Consider the following 23,579-nt stretch of genomic DNA (forward strand, 5'->3'; position numbering starts at 1 on the left):
CTGTCACCCTTCAATGTAGCCGAGAAGCATCTGTACCAGGCGGCATCATCCAACCCCTGTAGGTACATGAGGTTGGTGTACGCCATTAGGTGGTCTTCCGGGTTGGTGGTACCGTCGTAGGTACCGACCAACACGTTTTTAACCTTGGCGGGCTGGGCCACATCGGTTATTTTCGTGGAGAAAGCCGAAGGCTGTTTCCCAAGGTTTAGCAGACGGAGCTGCCAGTCCATAGGCTGGACCTGATATGCCGCCTGACCCCCAAAAGGGGCCGACTGCATGAATGGAGATCCATACGGCGCGTATGGCTGTTGGGGCACATACGGAGCCTGCTGGATAACATGAGGGCCAGTACGTGCGGACATGTCGCGTGACTGACTCCCTTGATGCGTCTCCGAATGCTTCATTGAAGTATTTCGGAAACTGTCTAGGTAGGTCGACGTTGAAGCCGACTCAGACATGTGCTGACTTCTCTTCTCCTGGATGAAGATCCGGGCGTCAGAGTAAGTCTTTGTGGACCCATCCGGCTGTGTATGCCGGATGGCCTTCCTTTGCCCTGATTCACGGAAACGAAGTTTTGAGAGGTTGATCAGGGGCCCATCCGTCCCCTTGGGTTTGGGGTGAGGAGTAGGCACCCGGTCTTTGATTTGCTTCTTCCCGGAGGGAGAAGGCTTCTTTCCCGACTGACCCTTGTTTAAGCCAGTTGACTTCTTGATTATGTCTTTAATTTCCCCCTTGAAACTAGTCATGAGATTCATGAGTACGTCTCTGGTGACGGGGGCTGTGCCCTCCGCCGCCTGGGGTTGCCCAGGGTGCTTGCCGTCTGGGTTGCTTGGTCCAGCTTTGTCTTGGCCCCGTTCCTTCTTTTCATTGGAATGGGTACGCCTGGAACGAAATGACCCGTCTGGGGCCATGTAAGTGTCGACTTCATAGTCGTCACCACTGTCATGGTCTGTATGGACCTCAGGGTCAGCCGTAGGCCGGCTGCCCTCTACATACGGTACAGTGTCGGATTCCATCTCAGTAGTACTCTCCCCACAAACGGCGCCAAATGTTTCGGGTATTTTTGGAGTCCCTCGGGAGAGTTACAATACTGAGTATGTGCGCCTGACGTTTGTACCTGCAAAACCACGAAACTCCGGATGGGTGGAGTTTCGCCTCCGACGATCAAGTTAGTATGATTCCGGATGGGTAAAAGTGCAAAAAGTAAATAGATTTTTCTCCCTGATTCAGAGAGATTCCGCAATTAATATTGCTCGGTTTTTGGTATATGTGTTTATGGATTTTTTTGGATGTGTAATAAATGAGGAATTTCCTCTATTTATAGCAGATGAGGATCTGCTCCCCCATTGGGGGTACAATGCCACGTGTCAGCATCCGATTGGATCCCGTAGGGCCTCTGATGGGCTGCCATGTGTCATCATGCTACTGGGCCACGTGGTATAGGGTATTTTTACCCTAAACAGGAATCATTTTCCTTTTGTTCCTATTATATTTCTAACGATTTTTGTTATATTCATCATATACTAATCGTTGTTTTTATGGTTAAGGTTCTTCCAATGTTAATGATGATTTTATTATTGTATTGATCACCATGTTGCATGTTAAAGGTAATATGTAATTGAATATAACGCTTAATAAGATAATTTGGACGATCGGTTTAGTTTCCTTTTTAATCTTATTGTTTAATCAAGTGATCACGGTATATAGAATTATATATTTGCATTAACATTCAACCAATTTAGACTAATTTAGTTTGGAAAAAATTAAATCTTTGTTTGCATGCCTTTGAGATCGTAAGAAGTATACTTTTCACTATAAGAATCGAGTAGAGGCCAATACGGGCGAATGTGACTCCATGACTCACTTCGTACCATCATCCCCAATCCTCCTTTCATGGTTCCGAACAATATGGAGTTAGTAATCTCATGGATTATGAATGGGGTATAACCTTCACGCGTCAATTGTTGTTGCCTATCATTGTCCCTTTTCGTGGTTGCCTTTTAATGATCCGTGAACGGTTTACAATTAATGATCAGGCGGCTCCCTACTTTGGTCTGTCCCTAATCGTATGTCAATCCCCACTTCCTATGAGTGCCAAGCATATTCACCACATGCTAAGGTAGGCGTGCTTCGAATGACGCCTACACCCATCGATTGCAAATAATTTTTCAAGGAGAAAACTAAAATATATGGAATGTATATGCATACATAGCTAGATTGGTTGAAAATGTTAAAATTAAATTCACAGCGTTGATTTTAATAAAATATATTCACTAATCGGAATGCTTAAGTCTTTTCGTGATTATTCTAGGAAAAAATTGCGCATGTGAAATGTGGCAAAATATATATCAAAACCGCCTTCCTAAAATGGAATTTTAGAAGAGACTATGGATATAGTCTAAAGGGTTTTGTACATCTAAATAGTGCTAGATTTGAAAGCAAGCTCAAGAAATCCATTGGTGGATTGAGGAAAGCATTGCATGTAGGAATTGGAATGTGTTTTTCTCATAAAGTTAATAAAAGGTTTGACTTTTTGAGATACATAGAAATACTTTTAAATAAAAAGTTTAGTGGGAGCAAAAGTTAATTTTATAAGGTCCAATAAGAAGTTTACAAACTCTATTGTAAAATTGCTATCAAATTCTAAATGCTTAGATTTGAAAGTATTTTTCAATAATGGACCAAGCTAAAGGTGATACTTAGTACATAGTGGGAATTAAGGTCTATTGAATAGACTTAATGAAATTTTTGAACGTGTAAAGGAATATACCGTGTTAAACACGAAGGACTTGAAAAGGCTTTCAACCCATATGAATAATGCTAATTAAGTAATTGTTTGAACTAAGTATAAGCTAAGCAAATACTAAGTCAAAAAACAAGAAAGAGTCTAGTAGTGACTTTCAACCGTATCAAATATCAAACAGTTTAGCAAGACTTAGTGAAACTGGATGAGCTAAAAATTATATGAGTTGGATCAAATTGGGAATAGGTCTACAATTAAGATCCATCATGTATGTTACGATATGGAATCGTCACATGACTTACATGCCTAGAGCATGACAAGTATAAAGTACCAATCGGTTTGAATCTAAGTAATGGATCATTAGATTATGATCAAGAACATCCAAAGTATATTTGGATAAGTAAAGGGACTAGCTCTTGATGCATGGAAACAAGTATAACTTAGTATTGATGTTTCGAGCACAACCTTAGTAAGGATTAGATCCTTGATAAGGAAGCCATTTATAAGCACGAGCATAGATGCGTCGTGGATTAAGAATGGTAACATGGACTTGCATCCATGTGTGATGTGCGAAAATTTAAGGTAAATTTCTATGATCGCAAATGAATAGGTATCGTTAATCATTGTGAGCTGGTTGGAGTAAAATCCAAACAAAGCATCATTAGGAAGTCTAATTAAAATATATGTTAAGAACATTGTTGCCCTAGAGGCAATAAAAGGGATGTTGTCCAATGGATAGTTCGTTGTTGAACTTTGATGATTGTAGGTTGCCAAGTTGAAGATCTCTAATCATGAAAATGAGTTGGAGCCATCACTTGGACAATAAATCCTAAATCACATGTAATCCATGACATACTCGAATTTTATCATCTTATTATGAAGATGCTAAGATTTGCAACATAATCATAATTGAACCTGTGCAAAAGTGAACCACAACATTCACAATTGCACAAAAGAATTCAAGTATATTAGATATGGGTGTGATTTCAATAAATGTTGTAAAGACTATTTCTCTTGAAACATTTGGGAAAACCATTTATCATAAGATAAAACGATGAAAAGTATCATAGTGGAATAAATATGCTTATTAATATTATTCCATGACTATTAAATAGTGGTTTAGAATTAAATAATGAGTCCATTCGATTTGACGATATTCAACATAGGGTATCAATACAATGTCTTGGATAAAGAAACACCTATTAAGTAAACGTGGAATGTCATGTCAAAAATGTCCCTAATCAAGGTCATTTAAAGGATGGACGATTAATGACCGTGTGAGATTAGTGTGTATGTAGTATGATTTACAGCACAGTTTCTTGTGCTACATGGACATGAACGTCATAAATCATTTACACATGTATTGGTTTAGGACCATACTGGATTGACCTATGAGAATACTTTAAGAGATTTTAAATCGCCATAATTATTTATCTCATTATGGTTATCGGTACCTTTCCTCAACCATGAGTATTGTAAGTTCACTTGTTTGAGTACTAGTCTATTTTGATTTTGTCAAACGTCTGCCGTAAAAGGGGATTATAAAGGCGACACTTAGGCAGCTAGGTCTCTTAGTAAGTGAAGCTTGACAATACAAGATTGGGATTATCCTCCTATTAACAATAGGAAATATGTCTTTGTTGTTTACAAGGCCTTTCGAAGTGTGAGATTGTGAAATTGCATGGTCGTGCTCAGATGGATTTTGGAAATCATATGTACTTGACAGTCAAACTCGGAATTTCAAGGAACACTTTTGGACGTAATAAGGATGACGATAAATCTTACCTTATAATTCATGAAGAGGCATTAAGAGACATAGGAAAGGGCAATACATATACTAAACACTTGTCCGGAAGGACAAGTGGGAGATTGAAAGGAATGGTGACCTTCGAACAAGTTTATTATTCTGATATAGGGTTCAGAATTGATTACGGAGTTAATTATTCAGTGAAGTCAAGTGATCGGAAAGTCGGGCTAAAGACCATCTTCGATCAGTAAGATTAATTATAATAATCTCACAACTTTCCTTTAACTGAACCCAACAGGTCACACCCAAGCGTGCAACAAAACTAAATCGACGAATTAAGCCGAAGGTCTTAATACGTCAAACAAGGTGATTCGTACTCCGACGTCAAATTCCGAGCTTAGAACGTCGAACCCGAGTGTCGCACTTAGCTTCATACTTGCGTGCTGGCTGGGCAGCCTAGAAGTCTGCGCGCCAAGGCAGCCCTAGCTAGACATGCCAGCGAGGCTAGCAAACTAGCGCTTGCGATCTGCTAGCATGGGCTTGCACTGCTATGCATGGGTCTGCTGCTGCCATGCGTGGGCCTACTGCTACTATGCTTAGGCCTGCGCATAAGGCTAGCAAGCCTACCCTTATGGATCAAGGCCGGGCTACCACCCTTGCTGTCCAAGCAAGAGGGAAATAAACCCCTTGCCTTGTTCTCCAAGGCCAAGGTGGTCCTCTCACCTACCCTCTCATATGTGGTGACACTTGTCGTTTGCTTATTGTTCATGCTATTTAATTTAATTTAGAATTAAATTAAATACTAGCTTTTCTCACTTTACCATATCTCCCACATGGAAAGATTATTGTGGGAGAGGTGATACCGTGCTTATAAATACCCAAGTATGCTGACAGGTTCTAACCGTATCACCAAATCAAAAGTAACTCCTAAGTAACCAAATTGTTTTTATGAGAATTAAACTACGGAAAATAAATAAACTAATGTGAATAAAAATAAAGGGAATAACAATCAATCAAAGCCTAGTGTATAGGTTCACCAATAAATAATATTCTAGGGTAAAACACAATAATCAATTATCAATGCATCAATTAATTAAATCATAAAGGGCTTTCTCTATGTATTACAATCACATAATTAATCTAGCGGTATTAAATCGCATCTCTTGAATCTTGACTTAACCATTTATAAATTAACCTGCCTATTGAAATTAAGCCTAAACATCAATTCTCATATGTCGAATCTCGAATCAATATTGAATAACTCATAAAATTAAACCTTGCCTAATCTAATTGCATAGCATGAAATCAATCGATAGAAAATTAATCAAGCATTGACAATCAACAATAATAAATTACCTCTTCATATTATTTATAAATCCCCACGAACCCTAGAAATAAACTACTCACACATATTGAAATCTAATCTAAGCAAAGAAATAAAGTAAGACATGATTAATCAAAGCAATTAAATTACTGAAAATTAAAGGGGTAAAAATCGTTACCAAAATAAACGGAAATAATGAATTGCATAAATCAAAAGTGTTGAGAGAACAAAAATACCAATGTAAGCTTAAAACTAAAATCTGAAAATTGAATAATGAATGACGTGAGTATCTCGCTTAACAAAAGCGTATTTAAATCAAAGCTAAGAAATCCTAAAACTAAACAAAGCTTTAACGTCCTAATCATCCTTCAATAATACGCGCCCGGCAAGGCGCTTGACTGCCCGGCTGGGCGTGCCTTCGGGTGTAACTCTCTCTCACTCACCCGTCAGGGCGCGCCCCCGGGCGTAAGAAGCTTTTCTTTTTTCTTCCTCGCCCGGCCAAGCGCACCTCAGGGCGAGGGCTCTCCCCGGTGGGCGGGCTTCCGGGCAACGTGGACTTCTTAGATTGGGCTCCTTCTTGGCGTAATCCAGATTTCCTCCTTGGGTCTTTATAACTCTATCCATAGCCTCAGTCTCTTCTTCTTCGCTGAGCCCTTAATCACCAGCTAGATTACTCTAACGTGGTCTTGGGCTACGGAGTACGATCCATATCGAATGCTCGTAGTGGTCCAATTAAGTCCGAGAAAATGCTCTAAATCTGCAATTTCCTATAAAACAATAACAAAGCTACGAAAACACTAGAAAACAGAGATTAGTAATAAAAGAACTCCGTAGAGCCAAAAATACTCCTAAATATGACCAAGGGACGGGGGTAAATCACTATATAAAATGAACATCTCAAACTCCCCCAAGCCAAACCTTTGCTTGTCCCAAAGCAAAGATCTCATCAATGAACAAATAAAACATACTTCAATTTAAACCAAGTATAATCAATTCAAGGCAAATCCAACAATTATGCATCAAAGTCAATCAATCAATTCCATCCAACTACTAATCCACGCTAACAATTGTCAAACAAAGCGAAGCACAAGTGTATATGGAATTCATGACTAGTGCTCATACACTCTTCACTCATATATGTGGCGGATATAAATGTATCCGATCGCTCTAAATCCAACCCCTTTGTTGTGAACAATGCCCTCCCAAACTCAGAAAACTCGTGTGTTTAAAAAGACAAGCACTCAACCTATTAGTCGACTCGAAATATGTCAAATCATTCTTTGCATTGATAAATAACTAATTTCACGTCCATATAACTCTATGCACAATTAGTCGAAAGGTCTTCAAATCTTGTAATGTAAGGCTAGGGTAAAGGGTAGGAAATATTTGGGAAAATGTGATAGTAAAGCTATGCTTAAGGAACCCAAATCCTAATAAAACCAAGGTAAAAAATAAACAGTGACCAAATCATCTCCAACACAACTCAACCCAACAAAAATTCACCAAACAACCAATCCAATAATTAACAAATTTTCCTACTATACTCTTACAATTTCACTCATAAAAATATGATAATATAGAGCTTGAGTGAATCAAACAAACTTGAATTTTTTTCAACTTGAATTTTTCATTGGAACTAATTTTTTTCTTTTCTTTCTTTCGATCAACCTTCACTTAGAACATTTGAACATTGAAACAATTTTTTTTCTTTTGCTCTTTTTTTTTCTTTTGAAGTTCCCTTTTTTCTTCTCCTTTTATTCTCTTCTTGAACTTCTTTTTTTTTCATCATGCTTTATTTTTTCAAGAAATTTCAATTTCAAATCACGAAATATAAATCACAATCAAGAACAAATCAACTTCTGAAACCCACCCACATTGTGCAATTAATAAGCACACTACAAACTCCCTCACCTCACTCACTAATAGCTCCTCCAAGCCAAGCTTGGGACTAGTAACCAATGGGGAAAAAATAGGCTTGTAATGTGGCTAAATAAACAATTAAAAGTCAAGGCAACAACATGGGTAGCAAGAAGGGAACAAATGTATCTAAAGTCATCTGAAGGTTACCTAAAAGAACAAATGCCTTCGTCCTCCTCAATGTGCATAATATGAGCCATACAAACATTACTCAAAGTTATAAATCAATACTCAAATTCATTGACATACCAGGAACTATCATACAATTCCTAACCAAATTAACCAGTCAAGCACCAAATTCACAAATAGTTGGACAAAGTTGACTTATATCAAGGCATCAAAGCAATCAAACATCAAATCATGGCTAAACTATTCACAATATTCATCATCATATACCAAGAATCAAAAAAAATTTCATGTATGGGGCACAGGGAAGCATGATTTATCATTCATTGGATTGTATATTTGTATATTTTTTTATTGTTTAATTTTTTTGTATTTTTTTTCTTTTTTTTCGAAAGCAATAAAATCTACACTAGAAAGCAATAAAACCTATACTAAACACACCAAAAATCAAAAAGAGAGAGAAGAAATAATATACCTCTACCAAAATTCTCCCCCACCAAAATCAGACAATCTATTCATTGGCTCGGGAATTAGTCACAGCATGGCTAATTATCACCAGCCTCATCCTCATCCATCGCTCTATATCCTCCTCTACCACTGCCACTTGCACCAGAAGAACTCCCACCAAAACACTTAGGGTTAACATTACCCCTCATTCCCCCCAAAAGGAAAGTCTTGGCCGCAGCCAGAGAAGGAGTAGTCTGTTTCTATGCCATGGGAGTTGGGATCCACATATCCCTCCGGTGGAGGCTAGAACCAGTCTGGGCGAAGGGTCACAGTAGGAATAGCACCATGACGAGCATAGTCGTCATACATCGGGAAAGACCTCTACCCGTGTTCCGCTCAACATATCCCACCCTCTGGTCAAGGGACCCAACTAGCCTCCTAATATCCTCCACCTCCGTCCTAAGAACCCCCTGGCTCTCCTCTATCCTACTTATGCCCTGACCATACTCTGAAGGTCCCAAATAGTCTCGGGGTCCGGTCTAGGCTGGCGATGAGGTGGTTGAGAAACATGTGGTTGTGGCACATGCACCTAGGGCTGAGCCTTGGGAAGTAAGTGGAAGTAGGTGTAGGACTGTTGTCCAACAAGGAAGCTAGTCAACTCTGTGTTAGGGAGAGGAAATATAGGCACGTAGTCCTTCCCTACCTTCACTAGCTACTCTAGGACTTGGCGATGGTTAGGCTTAACCCATTTCAACCCCCCATGGTAGTGCAAGTTTTGATAAGTAGCCCCTCCACAGTTGGTTATCCCCTCATAGTTAGTCTCACTAAACCCCGCCTTTTTAATTTATGTTCTAGTAATTAGGCCACCAAAATAAATAGGGGTTTTGACATTAGTATCACAAGTGTTGGCATGCCTACTCAAATGGCTTATAATATATCGTGCAATGTTCAATATACCATAACTAAACATATAATGCCCTGGAATAGCAAGTTCTAAAGATTGGGCGTTGTGAGGCTCATGGCGGGCCAAAAAACAAGTCCCGAGAAATCTTTAAAAGATTTTTGGGATGGGGTGGTGAAAGGGGAGTGAACTACAATGTTGAATATTAGGGAAAGGTTTGCCCGTCATAGCTAAATACACATCGCCAGCTTTATAGTCCGCATGAAATTGGGTAGGGGGAGAGAGATCAAGTTCAAACAATCTTGCAAATTCCACATAAGTTAATTCAATATTTCTATTGTTCAAACGAAAATGCAAGTTAGGACCATTGTTAGAATTAACTACATTCAAAGAAGACAAAAATTCACAAGTAAGTTCTCTAAATGTAGATACCAATGTCATTCATAAATCTCCTAACATGGTCATAAACACCTAAAGCATTTAGAGTGTCTTGGTGTAACCACCGAGAAGAAGTTACCTCCCGGTCGTAGAGATTGATGAGACGACTCCTTTGTTGTTGTGACATGATCACGATCGTCGGCTACTCGTGCAATTGTAGAGCTTCGTTGATTGGTTACCTTGAACTTGAACCACCCCCGCCAAGTTGTGTTCTTGCCCTTTTACTTGCCATGGTGAAAGTGGGTCTAAAATTTTTTGTTTAAAAAACAAAAAAAATTAGTATAAAGATGAAGAGGGTGAAGAGAGGATTAAGAATATGTAAAAATCTTTGAATTTGGATTAGAAATAGACGAGAGATCTTAGAGAGAAGTTGGGTAAATAAAAGGTTTTGGAAAGAGAAAGTATGGAGGAAAGAGAAAATAATGGAGAAAGAAAGAAGGAAGAAGAAAGAAGGGAAGAAAAGGAAGGAAGGAGCCCGGAAGGAAATTCACACGAGCCCGGTCTGGCGGGTGTGTGCCTGATCGGGCAGAAAATCACTCCAGAATTTTATTGCTCGCGCCCGGTCGGGCGATTTGACATTCCTATTTTCGCTTCCTGTTGTGCCCGGTCGGGCAAAATTTAGCACTTTCTCCAGCCTTGGTCTCGCGCCCGATAGGGCAAAATTTGCTCGTAAACGGGGTTATTCTTGCGCTTGGTCAGGCGCTCATCGCTTGATCAGGAAATTTCTTCACTCTCAAAAATTGGCTCTCGTGCCTGGTCGAGAAAAACCACGCCAAGTCGGGCGCGCCTTCAGCTTTAGCACTCCGAATTTTTTTCTTCTTTTCTTTAAAATTTGGCTATCTCTTTACTCCAAACCTGTACAAAAACACTCCAACACACATAAAATAACCTCCTCGCTTCACTCAAAAGACAAAAATAAAAGGAAAAACTACTCTAGAAATCAAGTAAATACAGGTTGCCTCCCGCTAAGTGCTCGTTTATCTAAGTCCCGCACGACCTTCTTACCATATGTAGATCAAGATGAGGTAGAATCAATTAGCTGAAGTAGTTCACCTGCACCTATCATAGCCCCTTCATGGTATAACTTCAACCTTTGGCCATTGTCCTTGAAAACACCTCCATGTTCATCATATAATTCCACATAACCGAATTTGTTTTCACTTTTCACAGTGAAAGGACCTGACCACCTTGACTTCAATTTTCCTTGGAAAAGTCTAAGTCTAGAATTAAATAACAAAACCTTATCACCTTCTTTGAATTCTCTCGGAAGGATCATCATGTCATGTCATTTCTTGGTCTTCTCCTTGTAGACACGTGCACTACCATAGGCCATCAACCGGAACTCATCTAATTGGTAAGTTGAAGAAGCCTCTTCTCTCCCGCTAACTTAGCATCCAAATTGAGCTCTTTGATTGCCCAATAAGCGTTGTACTCTAATTTCACCGGGAGATGACATGCTTTCTCATACATAAGTCTATATGGGGAAGTACCAATGGGGGTCTTAGATGCGGTTCTATATGCCCAAAGTGTGTCATCTAAATTATCACTCCAATTTTTCCTAGACTTTTCTACCACCTTCTCTAGAATAGCCTTAATCTCACGGTTAGAAACCTCAACTTGGCCACTAGTTTGGGGATGGTAAGCTAAACCCGCCCTATGGTAAACATCATACTTCTTTAGAAGGGTATCTAACTTCTGCTCATGAAAGTAAGAACCTCCATCACTAAAAATGGCTCGAGGGACACCAAATCTCGGAAAAATTGTTTTCTTAAAAAGTTTATGGACCACCTTTGCATCATTGGTAGGTGCGGTAATGGCTTTTACCCACTTGGATACATAATTAACGGCTACTAAGATATAGCTATTCTCGTTTGAATACGGAAAAGGTCCCATATAATCAACACCCCAAACATCAAAAATTTCAACTTCCAAAATACTAGTTTGAGGCATCTCATGCCGCCACATAATGTTGCCAGTTTTCTGGCAAGAGTCAAAAGCTAGAACAAAAGAGTGAGCATCCTTGAACATGGTAGGCCAAAAGAAACCCGACTCGTTGATCTTTGCTACTATCTTAGTGGGGCCATGATGTCCACCATAGGGTGGCTTGTGGCATCTAATAAGATCACTGTGAACTTCCCATTCAGGAACACACCTGCGAAAAAGTCCATCTGCACATGTTGAGTCCTTTAGGTTTTGATTGATAGTTTTGAATGATGACAAACAGCTAAGGGAAACAGGTCTTTGAAAGTGTTCAATACAGTTGGGGAAACCAGCTAAAATAGAACACTGTTTCCCTAGATAAGTTATTACTTATATGAGATATTTGTTGAACTAACTTATCTTTATACAGGGAACAGTTAGATGATGAATGAGCTATGCACTGGTAGGAAACCAGTATAAACTGTTTTCAAAAACTGCTTTTATGAAAGGCGGTTACTTATTTAGTATTGTACATTAACTTTGTTAAATGTGCAGTATCTAAGTTGATTTCTAAGACTGGAAGCTTGAAAGGATTTTCGATCAACTTAAAGGAAGGTCCTTTGGTCAATAATTGAGTTCATTCATGGAAGCTTTCAAGACTTAACGAATGCATGAAGGAAGACTACACTCAAAGAGTTATTTAGGAACTTCATGTAAATGCTCCGTAGTATAACTTATATAATTGAGTATATAAAGTGCTTTTAGTATATTAAATATCGTTATGAAATTTGGTACAAGGTTTGGAACAAATTTCATAACATATTCAGTTCAGGGAACCAGGTTAACTGAACAGATTATTCAAGCTGCCGTTTTTACAAAGATTTTATAAAAAGATATTTTCCGAAAAATATTGATTTAAAATATATCCAAGCAGCTAAGAATAAGATGATATTTTTGGTTAGCTAAAAACTAGGAAGTATTTTATCTTAAATTGATTTTATCTTGTGATCAAATCAATTAAGATAAATACTTACCATAAATCGTATATATCTTATATGCATGATTTAAGGTAACTAGGGTTTAGCTAACTAACCTATAAAACACATCTTATTCTGAATAATCAGACACGGCTCTCATGCATTTTAATAGAGTTTTATTTTTGAGAGCTAAAAGCACTAATTCAATTATTAAGTGATACACAAGAGCATAATAGTGTTTTAACGTTTTTCTCTATTTGACTTTTGAGAGTTAGATCATTAGAGAGTTCTTGATCTTGTATTAAGTCTTTGACAGAGGGGTTGAAGACTTGGTGAGTGTTTGTGAGTTCAAACACACTAGGAACTTAGGAGGGTAAGTTTAGAGCACATTCGGAGTAGAGTGTGGGGTTTACTGGTTCCCGGAGTAGGGAAACAGTAGAGTGTTCTTTGTCTTTATTTTTCGGAGTAGATTAATAAAGGACTTAGGATATGAGGACGTAGGCCAGAGTTGGCTGAACCTCGTTAAATCTGTGGTGTTCTTTATTGCTTTGTTTTATTCCGCTGCATAAGGGAACCAGCACAACTGGTTCCTTACACATAATCCGAAAAGAAGCAAAAATCGTTAACGATTACTTAACACTCAATTCACCCCCCCTCTTGAGTGCCCATTGAACCTTCAATTGGTATCAGAGACTAAGCTTCTCGAAAGAGTAACATCTAGAGGAGTTAAGAATGAGTACTCAAGAATTAAGTGCAATCGGTTATGACAACAAGACACCAAAGTTTAATGGAAATAATTATGCTTGGTGGAAGAACAGGATCCAGAATGTTATCATGGGTATTGATTATGAATGCTGGCTCGTAGTTAAAAATGGTCCTAATATCATTCTCAAGACAGAAGCTGATGGGAAACAGGTTCTCAAGAAGGATAGCGAATTGGTCACTGCTTATTACAAGTTGCTGGAGAAAAATGCTAAGGCAATGTCAATTCTACAACAAGCAATAGGTGAGACCGAAACTAATCGTATCTCTGGTTGCAGTAGTGCTAAGGAGATATGGGACACCCTTGAACTTGCGTTTGAGGGAACCAGTGAGGTAAAACGATCTAAAATTGATTTAATCATGTCTAAATACGAATTGTTTGCCATGAATAAAAATGAAAAAATCAATGATTGCTTTCGTAGGTTTATGACTATTGTTAATGATCTTAGATCACTTGGTAAAAAATTTTCTGATGAGGATCTTGTGAGAAAAATTTTGCGTAGTTTAACAGATACATGGACAGCTAAGGTAACAGCAGTATATGAAGCAAAGGATCTGTCAACCTTGTCTTTGGAACAGCTTATTGGTTCCCTTATGACTCATGAGATTCTGATTGACTCTAAGTCTGACAAGGAACCAGCCAGAGGCATGGCACTGAAGGGAACAGTAGAAGAAAAAGAAGATGAGATCAGCATGATTGCAAAACGATTTGAAAGATCTCTTCGTGATCAAAAGAGGAATTTCAAAGGTAAGAATTTCAAAAATAAAAAAAAAATCTAACTCTTCCTCACCTTCAGGTTGCTTCAAGTGTGGTGAGAAAGGACACATCATTCGTGATTGTCTAAAATGGAAGGACAAGCAATCTCAATCTGGAGATAAGAGGGCTTTCAAGAATGCCATGATAGCATCTATGTGGGGAGAATCTGACTCAGGATCTGATGAAGAGGAAGATACACCTAAGTCTGATGTTTGCTTAACTGCTTTCACAAACATCAAGGAGAACAGCACTGGTCCAGGAACCAGAGGGGGAACCAGTACATTCAAGAAATGCTTGATGGCTAAGAAGGATGTACTACAAAAACATAAGGTAAACCTTGAACAAATTAGAATAGATATGCATGAATATGATAGAGAAAATATGCTCGCTTGTATAGATTCTTTATTGGATGAATGCTATAAATTAGGTGAAACTTATATAACTGGCAAAAGAGAATTAAAAGAAAAACGTAATGAATGTGAAATTGCTATTGCTAGTTGTGATCACCTAGAGATGGTTTGCCATAACTTGAAAAATCAAGTTGCTGAACTAGAAGTTGAATTGGACAAGTGCAAGGTAGAACTAGGAAGGGCAAGATCTTCTGAACTTGACTATCCGAGTGATGGTGAAGAAGATTTGATCTCCTGGTTCCCCAGAGACTTATCAACTACTAGTGAAGTCCTTGATTTTTCAACAGTCATAAGTAAAGCAAATTCTTGCAATAGAACTTTTCTGTTGAAGGCCTTTGAAACATTGGCTTTCAACTTAGAAAATTCTCACAAAGAAATTGCTTCACTTAAAGCTGTTCAGCCCCCTGGTTCTCCTACTGGAACCAGCATTGAAGTCAGCAGTATGATTAATGAATATGAAAGTACTATCTGTAAGTTACATGCTGAATTTAATCAACTAAAAAGTGAAAAGCAATCAGTAGTTATTGACATGTCTAATGACCCTATGGTTTTAGATCTTAACTTACAACTTGCAACTTTAAAAAGTAACTTTGAGTTTTTGAAAGAGAAAAACGAGTTGTTAGTTAAGACACTTAAAACAAAAGAAAGGGAATTGCATGACAGTCATAGACATGTGGATAAGCTACTGAATGCACAAAGAACCTCGGACCATCTTACTTCATCAGGAGGAAACAAAGGAAAATTTGGTCTTGGTTATACTAGACAGAGAACCAGGACTAACTGGTCTCCCAAAGAAACCACCTGGATCAAAGAATATCAGCGAGGTAAGTATGTCATGACTAAAGAGATGCACGTGTGTTTTCATTGTGGTAAGAATGGACATAAGATACATGAATGTCCAGCTAAGAAAATTAGTGCTAATAAGAACATCAAGAGTGTAATGTATGTGTGGAGAAGAAAGGATCAACAAGATGTTAATGTTGTTGAAAAGGGACCCAAGTGTGTTTGGGTTCCTAAAACTAACGTTTGATTTACTCTTGCAGGCTAGAGTGAAGGGAGACACCTATTGGTATTTGGACAGTGGTTGCTCAAGACACATGTCCGGGGATAAAGATCAATTCCTTTCACTAGTGGCCTTTGATGGAGGAAGTGTCACCTTTGGGGATAACAGCAAGGGAACCATCACTGGTTTAGGTAAGGTTGGTAAGACACTTTCTAACGCAATAGATGATGTTTATTATGTTGAAGGCTTGCAACATAATCTCTTGAGTATTTCTCAATTATATGACAAAGGTAATAGAGTTGAGTTTCAAGCCAACCTATGTCACATAGTTAACTCACAAACAGGAGAACTTGTATGTGAGGGAACCAGGAAGCATGATGTCTACATCACCTTCTTAGATAAAATCCCTCAAGACAAGTCCATCTGTTTGAGAGCTGTTTCTGACAATAATCAATGGATTTGGCATAAGAGGTTTGGACATGCTAGCCTAACACTTCTAAACAAACTTAAAGCACATGACTTAGTGGTAGGTCTTCCTAACATTAAGTATGAAGCTGATAAAGTTTGTTCTGAATGTGTAAGGGGGAAACAGGTCAAAATCTCTTTTAAGCCTAAAACTGTTTTGAGTAGCAGCAGACCCTTCGAACTTGTACACATTGACTTGTGTGGTCCCATGAGAGTACAAAGTCGAAGAGGTCATAGATATGTCTGTGTTATGGTTGATGATTATTCCAGGTACACTTGGGTAATGATGTTACACACAAAGGATGAAACGTTTGAAGAATGGGTAACATTGGTGAAACAAGTGGAGAACCAGCTCACCCACAAGCTGGTCTCGGTAAGATCAGACCATGGTACTGAATTTGATAATGCTAACTTTATTGATTATTGTAGGGAACATGGAGTTAATCACAACTTCTCAGCCCCTAGAACACCTCAACAAAATGGTGTTGTAGAAAGGAAGAATAGAACTCTTAAGGAGATGGCGAGGACGATGCTCATTGAGAGTGGTCTCCCAAAGAGTTTTTGGGGAGAAGCTGTTGACACTGCTTGCTATGTATTGAATAAAGGTCTCATTAGACCAAAGTTAAATAAGACTCCCTATGAACTTCTTAAAGGTCGAAAGCCCAACATCACATACTTTCGTGTCTTTGGATGTAAATGTTATGTGCATAATAATGGGAAGGATCAACTTGATAAGTTTGATCCTAGAAGTGATGAGGGAATCTTTCTTGGATACTCTTCTCACAGCAAAGCATATAGAGTCTTCAATAAAAGGACTCTTTGTGTTGAGGAGAGTGTCCATGTCATTTTTGATGAATTTAACCTGTCTTCTGAGATTGCGCAGGTACAACCTGATGAAGTGATTGGTTTGATGGATTTCACGGGGAACCAGTATACTGGTCCCACAGATGAAGTGCAAGCAGATCTAGGCCTACCAAATACTCCACCAGATGATAATGATGAAGTGCCTAGAGAAGAAAATGAAGATAATGAGGATTCTGAAGGGGAACCAAGTCCTGATGGTTCCTCAAATAATAGACAGGTAATGAGTTCAGGGGGAACAGAAGAAGGTACCACCCCTGAACCTGAGGTAAGTAATGATAGAGGAAACAGCATGAATGTGAATCCTCCTGGCTCCTCAGAAGAAGAAGAGATTCATGAACATGCTGGTTCCCAACTTAATGAGGAAGCACAAAACAGTCTTAATTTCAAAAGTTTTAGATATAAATCTTCTCATCCCACTGATCAAATAATTAGTGATATAAATAAGGGGATTCAAACGAGAAGAAGTGTTTTTCAAAAATTTTGTGCCTTCTATTCTTTCCTGTCTAATGTAGAGCCTACTGACTATAAAATGGCATTGACTGATCCTGATTGGGTACTAGCTATGCAAGATGAGCTAAATCAGTTTCAGAGGAACCAGGTTTGGCACCTGGTTCCCCGTCCAAAGGAAAGATCAGTCATTGGTATTAGATGGGTCTTTAGAAACAAGTTAGATGACCTTGGTACTATAGTCAAAAACAAAGCAAGGCTAGTGGTGCAAGGGTACAATCAACAAGAAGGAATTGACTATGATGAGACGTTTGCACCAGTAGCTAGGCTAAAGGCTATTAGGATTTTAATTGCTTATGCTGCTCACATGAATTTAAGCTGTTTCAGATGGATGTGAAGACTGCCTTCCTTAATGGCTATTTGAAGGAAGAAGTATATGTGGAGCAGCCACCTGGTTTTGAAGATGCACTGTTTCCCCAGCATGTATACAAGTTGGATAAAGCATTATATGGCTTAAAACAAGCTCCAAGGGCTTGGTATGAAAGACTGTCCAATTTCTTGATGGCAAATGATTACAAGAGGGGAACAGTAGACAAGACCTTGTTCATAAAAACCAGGGGGAAACACTTGATTGTAGTACAAATTTATGTTGATGATATTTTATTTGGTGCTACTAATCAAACTTTGTGTGATGAATTTGCAAATCTTATGCAGAGTGAATTCGAAATGAGTATGATGGGAGAACTAGGGTTCTTCCTAGGGCTGCAGATTAAGCAAACAAATGATGGTATAATGATTCATCAACAAAAGTACTTAAAAGAGCTGCTGAAAAAGTTTGGCATGGAGAACAGCAAAGCTTATGATACACCTGTTCCCACATCCACAAAGTTGGATGCTGATCTTAAGGGAAAAAATGTTGAAGCTACGCTTTATAGAGGAATGATTGGTTCTCTACTTTACCTAACAGCTAGTAGACCTGACATTGTGTTTTCTGTTGGTTTGTGTGCTAGGTTTCAAAGCAATCCAAAGGAATCTCACTTGAAGGCTGTTAGAAGGATACTTAGGTATCTTGTGGGAACAGCAGATCTGTTTTTGTGGTACCCCAAAGGCAGTACCATTGATCTCATTGGATATACAGATGCAGATTATGCTGGTTTCCTAGTTGATAGAAAGAGCACATCAGGTATGGCACACTTCCTTGGCTCTTGTCTTATATCATGGGGTTCTAAAAAGCAAAATTCAGTGGCCCTATCCACAGCAGAGTCAGAATATATAGTTGCAGCTTCATGTTGTTCCCAGCTACTGTGGATAAGGAACCAGCTGAAAGATTTTGGTGTTATTTATAAAAGTGTTCCTATTTTTTGTGATAACACTAGTGCAATCAATATTTCAAAGAACCCCGTGCAACACTCCAAGACCAAACACATTGAGATAAGACACCATTTTCTAAGAGACAATGTGGAAAAAGGATTGGTGGAGATGTTGTTTTGTAAAAGTGAAGATCAAATAGCTGATATCTTCACAAAGCCTTTATGTAGAGAGTCCTTTTGTAGGTTAAGAGTCCTTTTAGGTCTAGTTAGATTTTAGGAGTTGGCTTCAATTATTTCCTTCAATGATTGGCTAGAATAGGTATGCTTTTGTACTGATTGTGTATATAACTATGTTGCTTACTTACAAATATTGTGTAAATAACCTAAGTGGATTATTGTTGTATAAGAACAGGAGAAGTTATTTTGAAACATGCTGAGAATAGAATGACTGGTTCAGTACAGGTACCAGCAAGAGGAAACAGCAATTCAGCTCTGATATGTCATCCGAAAATATTTTATTTTGGAAGATTACTATAAGATAATTTCTTTTTGCAAAGAATTATCTTATTTTCAGTTATTCCTATCCTACAAAGAGGCAAATATATTTAATTGCCTAATTTATAGTTGGTTGATTTTTTTTTTTGGTAAAAAGATAATTACCATATTTTAAATTTTCAATTTTTGAAATTATCTTTTCCGTTTATTTTGATTCTCAACCGGCTAGTTTTTGGAATTCATATGTTGTGCAATTAATATAAATACACACTAACACATTGATACAGTTTCACATCACATCATCATTGAATTCATCCTCTCTCTCGTTCAAAAGTGGTACCCTAATCACTGTTCACTCCGTTTTCATCTCTCTCAAATTCCTACTAAATTTTGAAGCTTGTTTGCTACAATGGTAAGGAAATCAGCCAAGGCTTCAGCTAAGAAAGGAAAGGAGAAGACTCAAGCAAGTGAGTCCACTCAATTGAAGGAGACCACCATCACTGAAACTAACCCTGCTCCGACTTTATCGAGCAATTCACCTCCGACTACCACAAAGAACCCATCACCAACTCCGTCTCCATCTTCTAAATCTCCCTCACCTCCACCTCCCAAAAATGCACCTTTACCCAAAACCCCTGAGGCTGATGATTCCATCATCAAAGAACCTGCCTCATCTCAGGGGGACCAGCCCAAAAGCGCTGAAGAATTCTTCAATACTGTTGGAGAAAGGGAAGAGGAGGAAGTTAGAAGTGAAGAAGCGGATCTACAGATTATTGGGCAGAAAAAGGGGACTTCAAAACCCTTGGTTCACAGCAGAGTGACTAGGTCTTCCCTGAAAAACATTGGCGAAGTAGTAGTGGAGGAACAGTCGATGGACTCTGCTGGTACCAAACGAAAGAGAACAGCACGGAAGTCTACAAGAGGTATGTCAGTAGAATCTCCATCTGTTGGTATGAATGATTTAGGTTCTAGGGTTGTGCTATCTGGTTGTAAAACAGAAGTTGGTTATTTTGATGAAAGTGCCTTAAGTGATGTGAAAGAATTGTTAGAATATCAAGGTTGGATGGCTTTGTTTGATGTCTGTGATGCTAATATTGATGATGATTGAATCTGTTTTCTTTTTCATTTAGCCTACCTTTATTATATTATATTCTGAATAACTGATTCTGTTGGACTGTTTTTATTCCTCCCAATCCATGAATTTGTTTTGATATGGATTTGGGCTCTATCGTTTACTTTTGATGGTTTGTATTAAAGTATGATCTTTATTGTTGGCATGGCTTTACTTTGACTAATCTGACCTTCTTTTGCAGCACTTTATTTGTATAATGGTTGATGCCATTGGATGGTTTAGCACGTTACTTTATGCATAAGAGGCTACTTTTGCATATCTTTTTAATGATGCCAAAAGGGGGAAAATAGTTGAAGTTGAAGCCTATAGTCTTTACTAGTTTAGATTGAGTCGTTTTTGAGTCTTTTTACTTTTACTTTGACTTTATTTTATTTTCTGTTTCTGTTTAGGGAACCAGTTGGCTTAACTGACTTGTTCCATTGAGTCTTGAGTCCTTGAAGTTTTTGACTACTTTCTTTTGAGTATGTTCAAAGGTGCAGAAACTTCAAATGTTTGTCATCATCAAAAAGGGGGAATTTGTTGAGTCCTTTAGGTTTTGATTGATAGTTTTGAATGATGACAAACAGCTAAGGGAAACAGGTCTTTGAAAGTGTTCAATACAGTTGGGGAAACCAGCTAAAATAGAACACTGTTTCCCTAGATAAGTTATTACTTATATGAGATATTTGTTGAACTAACTTATCTTTATACAGGGAACAGTTAGATGATGAATGAGCTATGCACTGGTAGGAAACCAGTATAAACTGTTTTCTCAAACTGCTTTTATGAAAGGCGGTTACTTATTTAGTATTGTACATTAACTTTGTTAAATGTGCGTATCTAAGTTGATTTCTAAGACTGGAAGCTTGAAAGGATTTTCGATCAACTTAAAGGAAGGTCCTTTGGTCAATAATTGAGTTCATTCATGGAAGCTTTCAAGACTTAACGAATGCATGAAGGAAGACTACACTCAAAGAGTTATTTAGGAACTTCATGTAAATGCTCCGTAGTATAACTTATATAATTGAGTATATAAAGTGCTTTTAGTATATTAAATATCGTTATGAAATTTGGTACAAGGTTTGGAACAAATTTCATAACATATTCAGTTCAGGGAACCAGGTTAACTGAACAGATTATTCAAGCTGCCGTTTTTACAAAGATTTTATAAAAAGATATTTTCCGAAAAATATTGATTTAAAATATATCCAAGCAGCTAAGAATAAGATGATATTTTTGGTTAGCTAAAAACTAGGAAGTATTTTATCTTAAATTGATTTTATCTTGTGATCAAATCAATTAAGATAAATACTTACCATAAATCGTATATATCTTATATGCATGATTTAAGGTAACTAGGGTTTAGCTAACTAACCTATAAAACACATCTTATTCTGAATAATCAGACACGGCTCTCACGCATTTTAATAGAGTTTTATTTTTGAGAGCTAAAAGCACTAATTCAATTATTAAGTGATACACAAGAGCATAATAGTGTTTTAACGTTTTTCTCTATTTGACTTTTGAGAGTTAGATCATTAGAGAGTTCTTGATCTTGTATTAAGTCTTTGACAGAGGGGTTGAAGACTTGGTGAGTGTTTGTGAGTTCAAAAACACTAGGAACTTAGGAGGGTAAGTTTAGAGCACATTCAGAGTAGAGTGTGGGGTTTACTGGTTCCCGGAGTAGGGAAACAGTAGAGTGTTCTTTGTCTTTATTTTTCGGAGTAGATTAATAAAGGACTTAGGATAGGAGGACGTAGGCCAGAGTTGGCTGAACCTCGTTAAATCTGTGGTGTTCTTTATTGCTTTGTTTTATTCCGCTGCATAAGGGAACCAGCACAACTGGTTCCTTACACATAATCCGAAAAGAAGCAAAAATCGCTAACGATTACTTAACACTCAATTCACCCCCCCTCTTGAGTGCCTATTGAACCTTCAGCACACTCACAAAACAAAAAAGTGTCATCCCAAAAATAATGTTTAACATCATAAAGGAACCTCTTTTTCAATTGGTAGGACATATAAGGAGGTAGGGTGTCGCCTACCAAATAATTGGCATAATCGGCATACCAAGGGTGTTGCTCTACAACTGCAATTAAGTGGTTATCATGGAAAACAAGGTAAAACTAGAATTAAAGCAAGAATCAAACAAATAAACTAATTAACTACTCTAATCAACAATGAAATAAGCAAAAACAAGAATTAAACAAAGCAATAAAGGTGAGAGAAAGTTAGAAAACCTCATTGAATAGATGAGAAGAGAATCCACAAAATTTCTTCTTCAAGCTCTCAAATCTCCATTGAAAGGCAAGCTTTCTCTCTCTAAAACTACTCCTAAACTAGAGAGAGAAAATCCTAATCTAACCCTAATCCTAATTAGAGGAGAGATGAAATGTAAAACTCCCTTTAAGGAAGTCTAAGAAGTCCTCTATTTATAATACAAGAAGAGAAAGAAAGAAATCTGGAAATTAAGCTCGAACAAGACCCAGAAACCCGCGCCCGCGGAAAGGCTTCTCCGAGGCATCTCCAAAAAGTTGCAACACCTGGGAAGAAAAGAGGGCCACGCCCACGGGAAAAATATCCGCGCCCGCGGCGTCTGCGCAGCCTGGCAGTGTCTTGCAGATTCAAACGGTCATAACTTTTGTTCTAGGAGGCCTCTTGGGGTGTGCGACCTACCGTTGGAAAGCTATTCAAGTCTAGTTTTCAATGAAATTTGAATCTCCTCAATCAAATGTGTAGCTCAAAAGGTATGGTTGAAAGAGTGAACAAGACTCGATTTAAGGCCTTCTACGAGCTTCAAGCTTTCTTGCCTCAGACTTCTTTGCTTCTTTCTTAGCTTCAAGCTTATTCTATTTATCTTTCTTGCCTTTTCTCGGGTCATAAGCATTGAAGAAAGCGTCAAGAACCTACACAAATAGACCAAGAGAGAAAAGAGTGAAAGAACACATAGAAAAACACGCAAATCAAGCTAGAAACCGAGAAAAAAGCATATTATTCACAACTAAGGCCTAAAACCATAAACTAAGACAAAAATAACCAAAACAAGACTAAAAGGAATAGAAATAACAAAGAAACATCGAAATAAACCTAAAACTAAGGGAGAAAAACGCCCTAAAATGTGTTATAAATGATACTTATCATATTCTCATAAAGTTAATAAAAGGTTTGGCTTATGGAGAATAATAGAAATTCTTATGAACAAGAAGTTTAGTGGGAGCAAGAGTCAATCTTGTATGATCCGACAAGAAGTTTACGAACTCTATTGTGAAATGACTATCAAATGCTAAATGCTTAGATTTGAAAGAATTTTCGACAATGGACCAAGCAAAAGGCGATTCTTAGTACATAGTGGGAATTAAGATCTATTGGATAGACTTAATTAAATTTTTAAACGAGTAGAGGAATTTATCGTGTT

Source organism: Chenopodium quinoa, unplaced genomic scaffold (genome assembly GCF_001683475.1).
Source record: "Chenopodium quinoa cultivar QQ74 unplaced genomic scaffold, ASM168347v1, whole genome shotgun sequence".
Taxonomy (NCBI): Eukaryota; Viridiplantae; Streptophyta; class Magnoliopsida; order Caryophyllales; family Amaranthaceae; genus Chenopodium; species Chenopodium quinoa.